The sequence below is a fragment of the Ostrea edulis genome, chromosome 8, assembly GCF_947568905.1.
Source record: "Ostrea edulis chromosome 8, xbOstEdul1.1, whole genome shotgun sequence".
Taxonomy (NCBI): Eukaryota; Metazoa; Mollusca; class Bivalvia; order Ostreida; family Ostreidae; genus Ostrea; species Ostrea edulis.
In genome coordinates, this window is record NC_079171.1 from 47,078,618 (window position 1) to 47,092,594 (window position 13,977).

Sequence of the window (13,977 nt, forward strand, 5' to 3'; positions counted from 1 at the left end):
AGGTGGAAAGGATAACGCTTTAGAGCCCGGAAACCATATTGCTACTTCGATGTCCAGTGCGCTTGACCTTTTGACCCCAAAATCGATAGGGAACATCTTCATCCCATGGGTAGTCCATACATATGATATGGTGACGGTAGGTGGAAAGGATAATGCTTTAGAGCCCAGAAACCATTGCGTGTACAGACGGACGGACGGACAGACAGACGGACAACCCGATTCCAGTATACCCCCCACAACTTGTTGCGGGGGGTATAAAAACAATAAACATCTTCTCATCATGGTGATCGAATGTACTAAGTTGCAATATCCTGGAATTTATGGTTTGGTCTGTATCCTGCCCACAAAGTTTTCCTACTTAGTGATACTACGACCTTAACCTTTGATTTCTGACCTTGAAAAATGTTAGGCATCTTCCTCTCATTATGGTGATCAAATGTACCAAGTTGCAAAATCCTAGATGTTACGGTTCAGTATGTATCTTGCCCAAAAGGTCTAGACAGACAAACGGACGATGGTTACCATAATACACCCTGTCCAAATAAAGATGGTTTCCGGAAATGGAAAAATGTGGTGCCAGTGAAATATTTCTCGCCCTGTGAACCATTAATCCCAAATATGGGAGCATTTTGGACATGCAGTTGTAACAGTAAGGTGCAATTAAATGATACTAAAACCAGTGTAATTGTTCATTAGTTATCATTCATATTGATACACTTGTAGCATGTTAAAAGTATCATGATACGTATTGTATTGTCAAGTCTGTATCATACAATGTATCGTATCATGAGGCAAGCGTATCGCTGCACCCCTACATGCTACCATGTTTAATACCAGTATTGAATATTAGTATAATAGTTTGATATTTCACAGTTCATACAGTTGTCTCGTATAGTTTTTTTTTCAGGAATGAAATAATCTTATTCAAAACTCTATAATTTTCAGACCTCTCTCACCGAGTACAGAAAAATACTTGTGTGATTAACAGATTTCATTCATATTTTTAGGGCTTTCCATCTTTCTATGGAAAGTCCTATTGTTATTGTTCTGTTTATTATTTTCCTGCCTTCAAAAACTTTTTTCGTCTTCAGACTTATCGAAAAACTTTAAAGTTCATGATATAGCACTTCTTGAGAAACTAATACATTTCAACCTGCGTCATGGAACTTTGGCCCCTTATGGAGTTATCTGACCTTTGGCAGAAATCATTGTTATCGTTACTACTTTTTAACCGTAAATGATAGGAGGATGAAACCTTTACAGGTCAATTAGTAGAATCGAAGAACTTTAAATGAAGGGATTAGCTGAACGTTAAAAGGAGTTAATGCCCCCTATGTTTCACGATTTATACCTAAAAAATTGACGACTCCTAAAGTATTCGTCGTAGAGAGATGGAACACACTGAAATGGGTTGGGTGACCTTGACCTTGAAAAGTAGGTCAAGGTCAAAGGTCATCCAGAATGGCGAGAAAATGGCACTTTTTACACCCTTTTTCCCACTTCACATAGCAACGAAATATCACATGGGTCAGCAAGGAATTTTCGATAGGTCTCGATATCATGAATTACAACTCTAAAACTTTGACCACACTGCGAATGTCGGCGACTCACATTGAAAACCCTGTTATCGCTACTCCTACTAGACCGAAAGTCGTGGAGATGCGAGACCTTCCTCGACGAATTCACAATAAAACTTTCGCACAGAGAAGTTGACCGAGGGAAACCGAGAACCCTGAAGCACGATTCTCGCCCCAAAAAGTCTCTAACATTGTCATTCGAGCCCACAACTTTTTCACAGATCTAGTTAGACGCGGAACCACTTGTGCAAAGCCCCGTGACCTCTCTGACCTTCAAAATGAGGTCAAGGTCAAGCTTTCCCTCTCATGGAGTTTTCGAGGTTTGACCTTGAACGTGGGCCAAGGTCAAAGGTCAAGGCCACACATCAAGGGGCCAGTCTCCACAAGCAAGGCAAACCCACACATCACGACTGTCGTCCCAAAGGAAGAAATCCCCCACCCTTCAAGTGATATGTATGTTAGATCAGCTGTTTACACCATTTTGACCGGTCACATGCCCAACAACAGGATTCTAGCTAATTTGACCTACACATACACATCTGACCTACACCCATTTTCTCCATTTCTTGACTGTCTTGTAAATCAAATATTTCCATTTGCATTCATGAAAAAACATGTGTCAGATTCCATCAATGTCTGCCTGCATCAACATAAAGACTAAGTTCAGTTGTTGTTTTTTTATGATAATGATGATGTAACTTTACTCGACAGTTGAACTCATTGACATTCCATCCCGACTGTCATTGTAAACAAATAAACACTTACCTGCAGGGTCAGATGGGATGCAGTATTCCTATTCTCCGTTCAGATCATACACTCAGAAACTTTTTTTAATTCACCAGCCGCCATTTTGTTTGGGGTTCTTTTTCACAGCCTAAATCCATATGCATGCCTCCTTGGGTGAAATGACTGAAAGACATTTTCTCCATGAATTAGAACACATAGGATGAGCAATTACAAACTGTATATCAAATTCCACAATCCATTACACACATGGTAAAGTGCACAGACTCCTACCATCTTTTCAACATGAGGCTCATAGTCCCAGCATGCATGAGCAGAGTGTCAGCACTACATGTGTAATCTCTGAAAATGTCACTTCCTGTTTCTTTACACCTCCAAATATCATATCTAACAGGTCTAAAGTCACCCCCAAACACCTGCACAAGTCCTATTACACTTTTACCCGATATGTGCCGGCTATCCAACACCCACACTCCTTTTTTTTCAAATATTTGACCGGTACTATCGTTCGAAACCAAGGCCTCAATCTCCAACACTTCAACACTCAAGGCGGCAAATTTGAATTTCTCTTCTATCCAAATCAAATTGTTTAGCATTTGAACACTACTGAAAAACCGGTAGAAGGTGGGAAGCCCTCTAATTGTTCGCAAACAATTAGGATCACTAGTTATTGATATTTCCCTTTTGCGATTAATGAATTTGAAATGTGGAATTAATTAAAATATTATTTACACAACCCCAGCCTCGATCTATTCAGTTGTCCTACTTTTACAGCCCTTCCATTGGAACACATCCCAATCTCGATCAATACAAAGACATAACAATATAAAAATTAATTTCTTTCACACTTATGCATCAAAAGATATACAACTTGAACTCAATCTGTAGTTACTGCACTACAAGTTTCAGTGAATTCTCACAAGCATTATGCAAAAATATCTGGAAAACCAATGGGACAGACTGATTGACAGAGAGACGGACAGAGAGGAAACCTAAAATCCACTTGACTTTCGTTTTATAAACCGGTAGGGGACTAATAACTGGAATTAGTCTTTGAACTTTATATGGTTATTCTCCTTGATTTTTTTTAATTTTTAAAAGATTCATTTCAAGCAGACTGTTGTGATGTAATGGTGATATGTGATATATAACCTTAGATGTAAATTATGTTCCCTACCTGTTCTGCCTCTAACTCTCCCATTTCAACTAATGATGTTCATGATTGTTCCTCCTAGAAACAAAATTTTACACATCAAACACATACATGTACATAAATGCATATTATACATTTATTGCATGATAGTGAGGGAGATATGAAGATTTATTCACCCAAGAAAAATTCTATTCCCCGAGGGCAACGCCCGAGGGGAATATGATTTTTCTTGGGTGAATAAATCTTCATATCTCCCGAACATTCATGCAATAAATTGTTTATTATACCGAAACAAAGCAAGACCACAAAATTGCATTTGAGATTGGAGTCCGCTCATCTATACATTGTACATGTATGTAGCTGAGATTGCCCTAACGGTAACACCGCGTCTCAACAAATTAGATGGTATAAACTGCGAAATAGAATGATATGATAACCAGTTTTTGTTTTACCATTCTCCTTGAATGCTGATTTACTTGCTTGTTTTTGTATCAACCAAAACCAGGCGATTTAACTGTGTATCAGAGACCCGCATATTTTGTGCCTTACGAATTATGGAAGTAGAATGACTCGGACTTATTGTGACGTCACAATACATTTCGTCGTCTTTGACATTAACTTTATGGAAAATGCACGAGGCTGCCCAAGCGGTAAATATGATAGGGAGATATGATGTTTGAGAGGGAGATATGAAGTTTTGTTATCCCTGGCATGTGACCGTCTAGACCAATCAGATTACGCATTGCATAGAATTCTCATACTGGGGTATAATAATACAGGTTTTAACACAGTAATGGTACAATGATAAGCAAGAGCTTTGGCTACAATCTCCTAAAACATACAAGATTTAATTAAAAGTTATTTTAGTTTTTGTCTCTGTGTCATATTTTCCACTTTATCTTATACGTTACCCATCTTAGGAGGACCTCATTTTATTTTATATGTATATATGTTACCCCACTTAGGAGGACAATATACACTTGCACACATACAATTACAGACACCCCTTGTGTCCTTGGCACTTTCAACATTGTAACTTTTTCTAAGCGGCAACCTAAGGAACAATACTATTTTACTTAATATCATCAACATATTTTTTCAATGCCATATATTTCATCTTCCAAAACATACATGCTTATAATATATATGCATATATACATGTATATACATTTTCTACTTTAGGTAGACTTGTCATTGATCCCCAATTGTCACTTCTGATTGATTTCAAAGAGACTGTTGCAATGTGATGGTGATATATAATCTTAGATAAAAATTATGTTCCCTACCTGTTCTGCCTCTAACTCTTCCATTTCCACAAATGATGTGCAGGATTGTTTCTCCTAGAGACAAAATTTTACACATCAAACACATACATGTACATAATGCATTTTAACACAGTAATGTTGCGATGATATCAGGGTTTGACACTAAGGCACGTCCGACCGACCGAGTCTACTAAATGATAGGTCCGGTCGGGTAAAATGTCGATTTACTAGTCCGACTGGTTGTGTTAAAAACTAAACAAGAAACTTTACTTTAAACCGTATGATATTTTATTCTTAACTAAAAGAAAATAACTGTAAAGAGTTTGCAAGCAATCTTGAACCATGTGGTGGAATAATCTATTTTAAGTTCTAATAAATAAGTAGCGGTCGGTAGTGATGTTTTACGACATCTACTCGATATTGATTTTAAACAGTTTATTTGAATTGACTATAATAAAGTGTTTATCAAGTTAATAAATTACGTAATAAACATTTATCGGTGTTGACATATGTGTGGGAATGTCTCTATATTTATGCCTCATTCACACGAAGAATTTAATTCGCATTAAACGTAAGTTAATGCGAATTAAATCTGAATCGTGTTCACACGGAGATTTTAATGCGCATTAGATTACTTCGAATTAAAATTGACATCGCGATTTAATGTGAATTAAATTTACTTCGCATTAAATGTACACGCATGCGTAATGGCAAATTTGGGTCACATGCATCATACCCATGGTCAGCTATATATACTAATGTCAGTTTTGTACGAAAAACTAAGCAAAATGATAATTTACACAATATTCATTAAAATATCTATAAAAATAATTTTCAATAACATAGTCTATTCTTTTTCGCGCACCCTTTAATAGAGATGCATACAACTTTAATGCGCATTAGTTTACTTCGCATTAAATATTACCGCCGTGTGAACGCTATTTAATTCGATATTTGATGCGAAGTAAAATTTGATGCGCATCCGTGTGAACGAGGCATTAAATACGACTTCTCGTCCTCAAGGAAAGACGTCCCAGGAGAAAAAAGAAAAGGTTAGGAAGAAACAAAGCAGGGCTTATGAAATATAAAATAAATAAAAAGCCGGTTGAGGTCATTTTATACTAAATAGACTAAAGAATACCCGTGCCGGGTAGAATTTAAAGAAACAGAAAACGTGTTTGAAAATCAAATATTGAATGACGTGTGACGAGACTTAAGATATTTTTGAGACGTTTTGGTTCAAACTTAACGTTTGTCATTTAAATGAAGTATTTTTAAAATATGGAGAAAGTTCAAACTATCAGGGGTTTTTTCTGGAAAGTTTGTCAGGGCTAGTGGATATAAAGTCAGGTCTAGTAAAAATCATTTGAAGTAGCCGACTGGTCGAGTGCTCAAAAAAGTAAATGTCAAACCCTGGATATGCAAGAGTTTTGGCTACAATCTCCAAAAACACACAAGATTTAAAGTCCTTTTTGTCTTTGTCTCCATGTCATATTCTCCATTTTAATTTACATGTATATATGTTACCCCTCTTAGGAGGACAGTATACATTTGTACACACACATGTACACATATGCTGTTTGTGCCCTTAGTACTTTCAACATTGTCACTTTTTCTCAGCCAATATTTTTTTTTTATTTATCAACATTTTATTTTTGAATTCCATTTCAATCATCTACCAAAACATATCCAAGCATCTGCATTTTCCATTTTTGGAGGCCCGGCTATGTACATGTGTGTGTTTGTTAACTATTATAAAAACGGGTTGTTTTAAATTAATTTTTCTGCAAGTACATGCATACTTTAGACAAGATTTTATGTAAAACACACACTAGGAAAACATAAAGTCAGCAATCACAACCTGAACACTGAACAAGAAATCAGTGGAATGTATACCTGCATACTGCATGTTTAATACCATTTATGCAGATTCAAGGTAGCTCTACCCTAATGCGACTCATCAATACTAAATACTAATGGTTGAAATTGGAAACACTGTATTAATTTCCACTCGGTATAGTTCGATTTTATTAATAACCAAAGCAAATGTATATGTTGCCACCTTTTTTAAGATGTCAAACATATAAGAACAGAAGTATAGGTCAACATCAGAAAACCACACATTTTCGTAAAGCAGAGTAATAAAACATGAGAAAAATGTATTAAAATGACAAATTTTTAATGTCAACAGTATAGAAAAACAGTTTATTTATAAATATTTGACCTATTGAGTGCCCCTACCCCTAAAAACACCCCAGGGTCTTTTTTCAACTCTCAAAAATTAAGCGCCCCCCCCCCCCCTCCTTTGAAATACAGTACTACTCACCTTTTTGATAACAGAGTTTTTAATCTTTCTAGCAATCTCTTTGTTCCGCACTGAATTTCATAATACATGGTATCTCTAGTTCACCAATACCGGTATCTTAGGAGTAATGATAGTTTCCCCTTTACAATGCATTTCAAAGCCCCCCCCCCCCCCCCCCCATGTTGTTAAAAAGAATGTTACAACTTTACTTATTTTTCGAGGCATGTGTCCAACTACTGCACTGTCCTTTACAACAGCAATCGCATAGTTATGCATAGGATTGTTGATTTCTATTTTTTTTCAAGAGTTTCTCCCTGGAATGGATCCCAGATTATAGATATCCCTGTAAACACGAAATCCCATAACTATATTCATACTCGGCCATAGTTGTGCTGCGAAAGTGAAACCGAAAGTTTAGTAAATCGTACGTGGTATTAGTCTTTGACACAAACGGTACCAAGTGAAATTGAAAGTAATAGCTACTACTGTATATTTTAATATAGACAAGAATGGATTAATTATTAGTGTTAAAAAAATGAAATAAAATTTATGTGTATATTTAATGGGAATATTTCAGCATAGAGTACTAAATACCCCCCCCCCCCCTTCAATTTTCTAAGCACCCGGGGTGCTCAATAGGACACATATGGTATGTATAAACTGATAGTTGATATTAGGGGAATCTTTGTATAAGACATACAGTAGAGGAATGCCAGGATAGGAGTTATCGCCCTTTACCAACTGGGCTATCAGGCCATCGGTGAGCAGCCCGATTGACTGCTGCTGGATATTGTACATGTGTTTTCTATCCTGAAGCCTTCACAAGGTCAAAAAATAAAAACAAACAACTTGTTGGATAAAAACCAATCACAAATTATGGAAGATCTTTTTTAAACATTCTTATCTACTCCTACAGTTTTTATTCAAATGTTGCTGAAATCTTTCTACTTTCCTTCACTATGTTTATCCAACATAATATGTAAACAATAATAAGCTTCAAGAAATAGTATAGCAAATAAGAAATGAAATGTGCCTTATTTTAAAAATGAATCCATATAATTCATGAAAAGAAAATCTTTAAAAACAGATAAAATTTCTTTGAATTTTAATTATAACAAGAAAAAATTAAAACAGTTCATCATTTCTTATGATTGTGATAGCATCAGTTATCTGATCCAATATTTCAAAGATTGCACATGGAATTTTTTAAAGGCAGATTTTGAACAGTCATGGACACAATGATTTTATGATGGTTACATGCACATACCTATACCTCAGGATGTTCCTAATGTAATTTGAGATGCTAATTCATATTTCTTCTGCAATTTGTTTCAAATCGACATTATATGATTAATCAAAATGTAAATGATCACAGGTCGACCCTTACAGTATATGACAGTTCATTTTACCATGTTTACAAGAAAGTTAAAAGGCACACACAAAAAAACCCATCGTGACATCGTTTCAAATATTTGAAAACCTTTCTAGTTCAACAGGGATTTAAAGTAGATAAAATAAACAAATCAGTGGACCATTAAACCCTTAGAACTCTAGTCTAATTAAGCCTACATATCCACTGGATTTAGAGTGCATTTTAATGCAACCCATATTTGTACACTTTACTTCTTTCTAAATCTAGGTAATTTATTATAACAATACTAAATAGTTCATGATATCCATAATATAATCAATAGATAGATTATTATAGGTCATGTTTTGATTGCATTTTGTATCACTCTAGAATAAATATATAATTCATTATATCATTCACTAAAAACCCATGCATGTACCCAGTGTTAAAATAAATCAGAATGGTATATTTTAATAATTGACTATCTATTATCAATTATAGGAACTCAATATGCTTACCATTGTATTTAGAAATGTGTCCAACAGAAAAGCCACTTTTGTACAGATCAGCCTTAACCCAATCGACACTTTCCTCCTCTAAAACAATAAAAAATATGTGTACATCATAACATGCATTCATTTTGGATGCAGAAAAAAAAATGTCATAAATTCTTATTACATGATTTGTTTTCTTTTATAAATCTCTAAGAGCAATAATTACTCCTACTCCTTGAAGATTAATTGTATATGTTTAATGCCCCCCTCAAGAATTTTCCACTCATATGGAGACATGCATCACCATTGCGGTAAAGGGCTGCAGTATTTAAAGGCCTATGCTTGGTGCTTACGCCCTTTGAGCTTTAACGTGCCACACATGCTGTGACACGGGGCCTCTGTTTTTGCGGACTTGTCTGAAGGACCCATTTAGTCAACTCTTACGACAAGCAAGGGGTACTGAGGACCTACTCTAACCTGGTTTTCCACAAGAATTATGAAAAACATGACAGATGTCATGTAATTGGCACGTTTGGCAAGAGGTACATCACTTTTTATGTCCCAAAATTAAACAATTTTTCCACAGAAGAAATTATCAAGAACTTAATATCTTAGTAGAAAGTTATAGAAAAGCATATGCAGTCACAGGAACCATATAGGCAATTCAATATTGAATCAGTGGGACCAGGGCTCGAAATTAACATATGCCCGCCAGTCTGTGACTGGTTAAAAGTCTGGCGGACTGACTGACATTTGTTCTAGTCAGTCCGATGGGACTGGTTAATTTTCTAAAGCATCATTTTGGAAAATATAAATTACTTATGAAATTTTATACACACATTTGGCATGCTTTGATCTGTAGATATCAGACGAATCTGATTCATAAATATAAATCCCACATTTAAGTGTTACAATATTATCTGAGACATATTGAGTTTAATTTCATTTTAATAACATTAATGAAATATGTTTAATTATTTGTGGAAAACACTGTTGGACTGGTAAAATTTTCTGCGGACTGGTTGAAATTATACCCCATCAGTCCGACTGGACTGGTGACATAAAAAGTTAGCTTCAAGCCCTGTGGGACAAGATATTTTTAAAACGTGGATAAATTAGTATTATGTGGTAATGACACATTTAGCTAAGATTCCTAAAACATGAAAATGAAAAACGTAAAAAGGGACAACATAAATTGGTGAGAAATACATGTAGTTATACCTTTCGAATTTCCTCCATTGTTTACAATAGTGCAATATCTTTGAAAGATGCGCCTTTGACAGGGACCAGTCATTTAGTCTGTAGTAATAATAGTAGGGAACATAATGGGGTGGTATAATATAGACCCTACAATTATTGCAGACAAAACTACCGGTTCCTGTGGTGCAATACGTACACAATCAAAATAAGGACAATGCACATTGCATTGCAAACTGCACGGCGTCTCCTGCATTGTGTCGCTAAGTGCAGGGCATAATGACAACACATTTTTGGGATTCTCTATATCCTAGAAAACCTTTATAACAATGCTAAACCATAGTAAACGACGCGACAAATATTGTCCTAGTCGTGTGTCATGGCGTGACGAGATCGAGACTCGGAGACGGTAGACCCTTCTTTCGCTGCCCAGTGAAGAAAACCAACGCGGTTACTCGTACTCGTAGGGGAAATTGTAATAGCCTAAAACCTAACAATATATACTTTGCGAGAAATGTGCCTTGAAATCATTTTTGAAACCAAAATAAGAAAAATTTACTTACACGTGACAACATCTTCGCAGACGCTGGATCCTTTCCGGGTGTCTCCGAAGGTTCCCGAAGTTCATTTCCGTAACATGACAGCAAAACAGAACGCAACAAAAAAATCACGGTGTTGGAAAATTAAAATTTTTTAAATACCATCTTTAAAAATATTAATCTAGATAATCTGACACTTAGTGGTTCAGAATAAGGAAAAAATCAAACGAAATTTAAATATATTTCCGCTTTCGTTTGTGATGCCCATTTGAAAAATGTCTACACAAGTCGTGAAACGTATATTGCCAAAATAATACACGCTAGTTTTTAACAACTCTAGAATTTACACTTTTATGAATAAAATGAAATCTTTTTGCCCGAAATGTAAAGTTTAGATTCTAAATTTAAGGAAAGAAAACACATTTTACTCAAAAGTTAAATACATAATTTCATTTTACAAGTAGAAAATTGGGCAGACTTAAAAACGTCTGCCTAATTTATACGTCTACCTAACGGTGGTCGATAAATATTTTGCGTCGGCTGAAGTCTTATAATAGGTATGTATATATATATATATATATGGGTATCCATATATATATATATATATATATATATATATATATATATATATATATATATATATATATTCTACACGACTGAAAAAAGCAAGTTGTTTGTCATTATTTAAGAGTTCATTGATATTTCTGTGCTTTATATGAAATATTCCGAAAACAATGTATATCATGTACAATCATCTTAAATGTACGTTAAATAATTGTATCCCATTTCCATTCTCAATGACCGTGTAGCGTGTGACAGCCGTGGCGAGAATTCCATCGTCATCGAAAGCAAGTTTTTTGATTTTCCTAGATGGTCGAGCGGTCTAGCGCGCTGGTTACATGCTGATAGGAGATTTGGTTCCGCAGGTCGTGAGTTCAACCCCGGGTAGGGGTGGAAGTGGGTATCCACATAAAAGTGAAATTTTCTGTGCTTTATATATATATATGACGTGTGTGTGTAATTTACGTGCGCGTGATTTACTACTCTCATGATACAACCCAGAGGACTGTGCAAATGTAATGCGATTTTCATAGCGAATGAGAAGGGGTATTTAAATGTGTACTCCATTCAACTGCAACTCATTATACTATGTTACTATGTGTTATTGGTTAAGCTCTTCATTCTCCTTCTGGACATGTGCACCTATGGTGTTAATCTTGAGAAAGGTAGGTGACGCAGTACATAAATATAAATTCAACTTGTTTAATTCCATTTCGATAAAAATTTCGGACAAATATTCTTGTAGCAAATAGAAGTATGTACTTTACATAATCCGAGTTTTTATTATGTAAAACTTATACGGTACCAATTTTGATGCACCAGATGCGCATTTCGACAAATAATGTCTCTTCAGTGATGCTCAACCGAAATCTTTGAAATCCGAAATAATAAATAACTATGAAGTTTTAGAGCTAAATAGAGCTAAAAACAGCGTGCCAAGAAAGTAGAGCCAAATTCGTCCAAGGATAAGAGCTATGCATGAGGAAGATAATCCTTTTGAAATTAATTTCTAAATTTTATAACAGCAATTAAATATACATCCGTATTTTCAGGCTAGTAACGAAGTACTTAGCTACTGGGCTGTAGAGACCATCGGGGACTAACAGTCCACAAGCAGAGGCCTTGACCCAGGGGTCAATTATATCAAACCAAAAGTCACCGTGATTGATTAAAATAGCAAATATTTTACTACAAATCGAAATAATTTAACCTATAGTAAATCAAAGTTTAAATGTTCTACTGCGTATGCCAATATATATATATATATATATATATATATATATATATATATAATCCAAATAGAAAGAGTTGATATCACACAGTCAAAATAATATTTGTATATACCTGTATATTTGCCTGCTTTTTTATTGAACTGTATATTTTCCTGCTTTTTTATCGAGCTGTATATTTTCCTGCTTTTTTATTGAACTGTATATTTTGTTTTTTTATTGAACGTATATTTTCCTGCATTTTAATGAACTGTATATTTTCCTGCTTTTTTATTGACTGTATATTTTCCTGCTTTTTTATTGAACTGTATATTTTCCTGCTGTTTTATTGAACTGTATATTTTCCTGCTTTTTTATTGATATATTTTGGAACTGTATATTTTCCTGCTTTTTTATTGAATAATATATATATATACATGTATATATATCATAAATGATCTAGGTTCCATGATTATCATTCACGTTTCGTATTGTTTTATATCGCATCAATATTTCCGACATGATAAATAGACGCACCTGTTGTCTTACTGTCTTATTCTAGTAACTTGAAATATAGAATTATATATAAACAATAAATGTTTTACCACAGCAGACTGATGCAACGTGTTATTTATGTTTGTAGCAAACCACAATAACAGCAGTTTATCCATAATAAAAAAAATATCAAAGTTTATAGCATACTATAACAACCAGAGTAATAGTACTACATCCATACACAATAAAACAAACTATCACAGGTTTTCATATTAATCCAAATTATCACATTTTTACCATAACTTAATTAAAGTATCACATATAGGAACCAAAGTTTCAAGGTCCCTCTAAACGAAAAGATAAAATGTTTCAGCGTACTAAAACAAAATTGTCAAAATACTTGTACATATCATATGTTTTTGTTTTTGTTTTTCTTTTTTTATTATCATGTTACATTTTCACTTCCATTCACACTTGATATTATTAACACAAAATAGAAAAATATACTTGGTGTAACTTTAAATACCCAGATACTTATTCTACCTTATTTCATCCATCTGACGTATGAAAAAAGTAATGTGTTTGTTTGACGTACCTACCCCCGGTACGATACTTTTCTATCATAATTAAATGTTACCAGCTGTTGGTGAAGTACCAAAAATATACATATATGCTTAGCGCTTTAACAGTGTGAATTGGAAGGATGATAAGTTTTAATCTTATTTGCACCTAATAATTTCACTAAGTACCATCACAGCAAACTGGGAAAGAATAGTATTTGATAAGAGACCGGTTAAACATTAAACAATCCCTTTCTGAGGAGAAATTCATACTCAATCACAACTACACAAGTTTGTGATAAGTTAAAAACCTTAGAAATGCTTATGAATACGGTAGGATCGTCAACAGATTAAATCGTTTTCTTACAAAGTAATGAAACTGATTCTACGTAGTTTGATATAGAAATGAAACCGGACCCATATTGCACACCAGTATCGTATTATATTAAGGATTAGTCATCGATGATTTTGTGTTTAAAGGGAACATTCAATTGATTTTCGTAAAGTATGCATGGCTGTTCAAGTTGT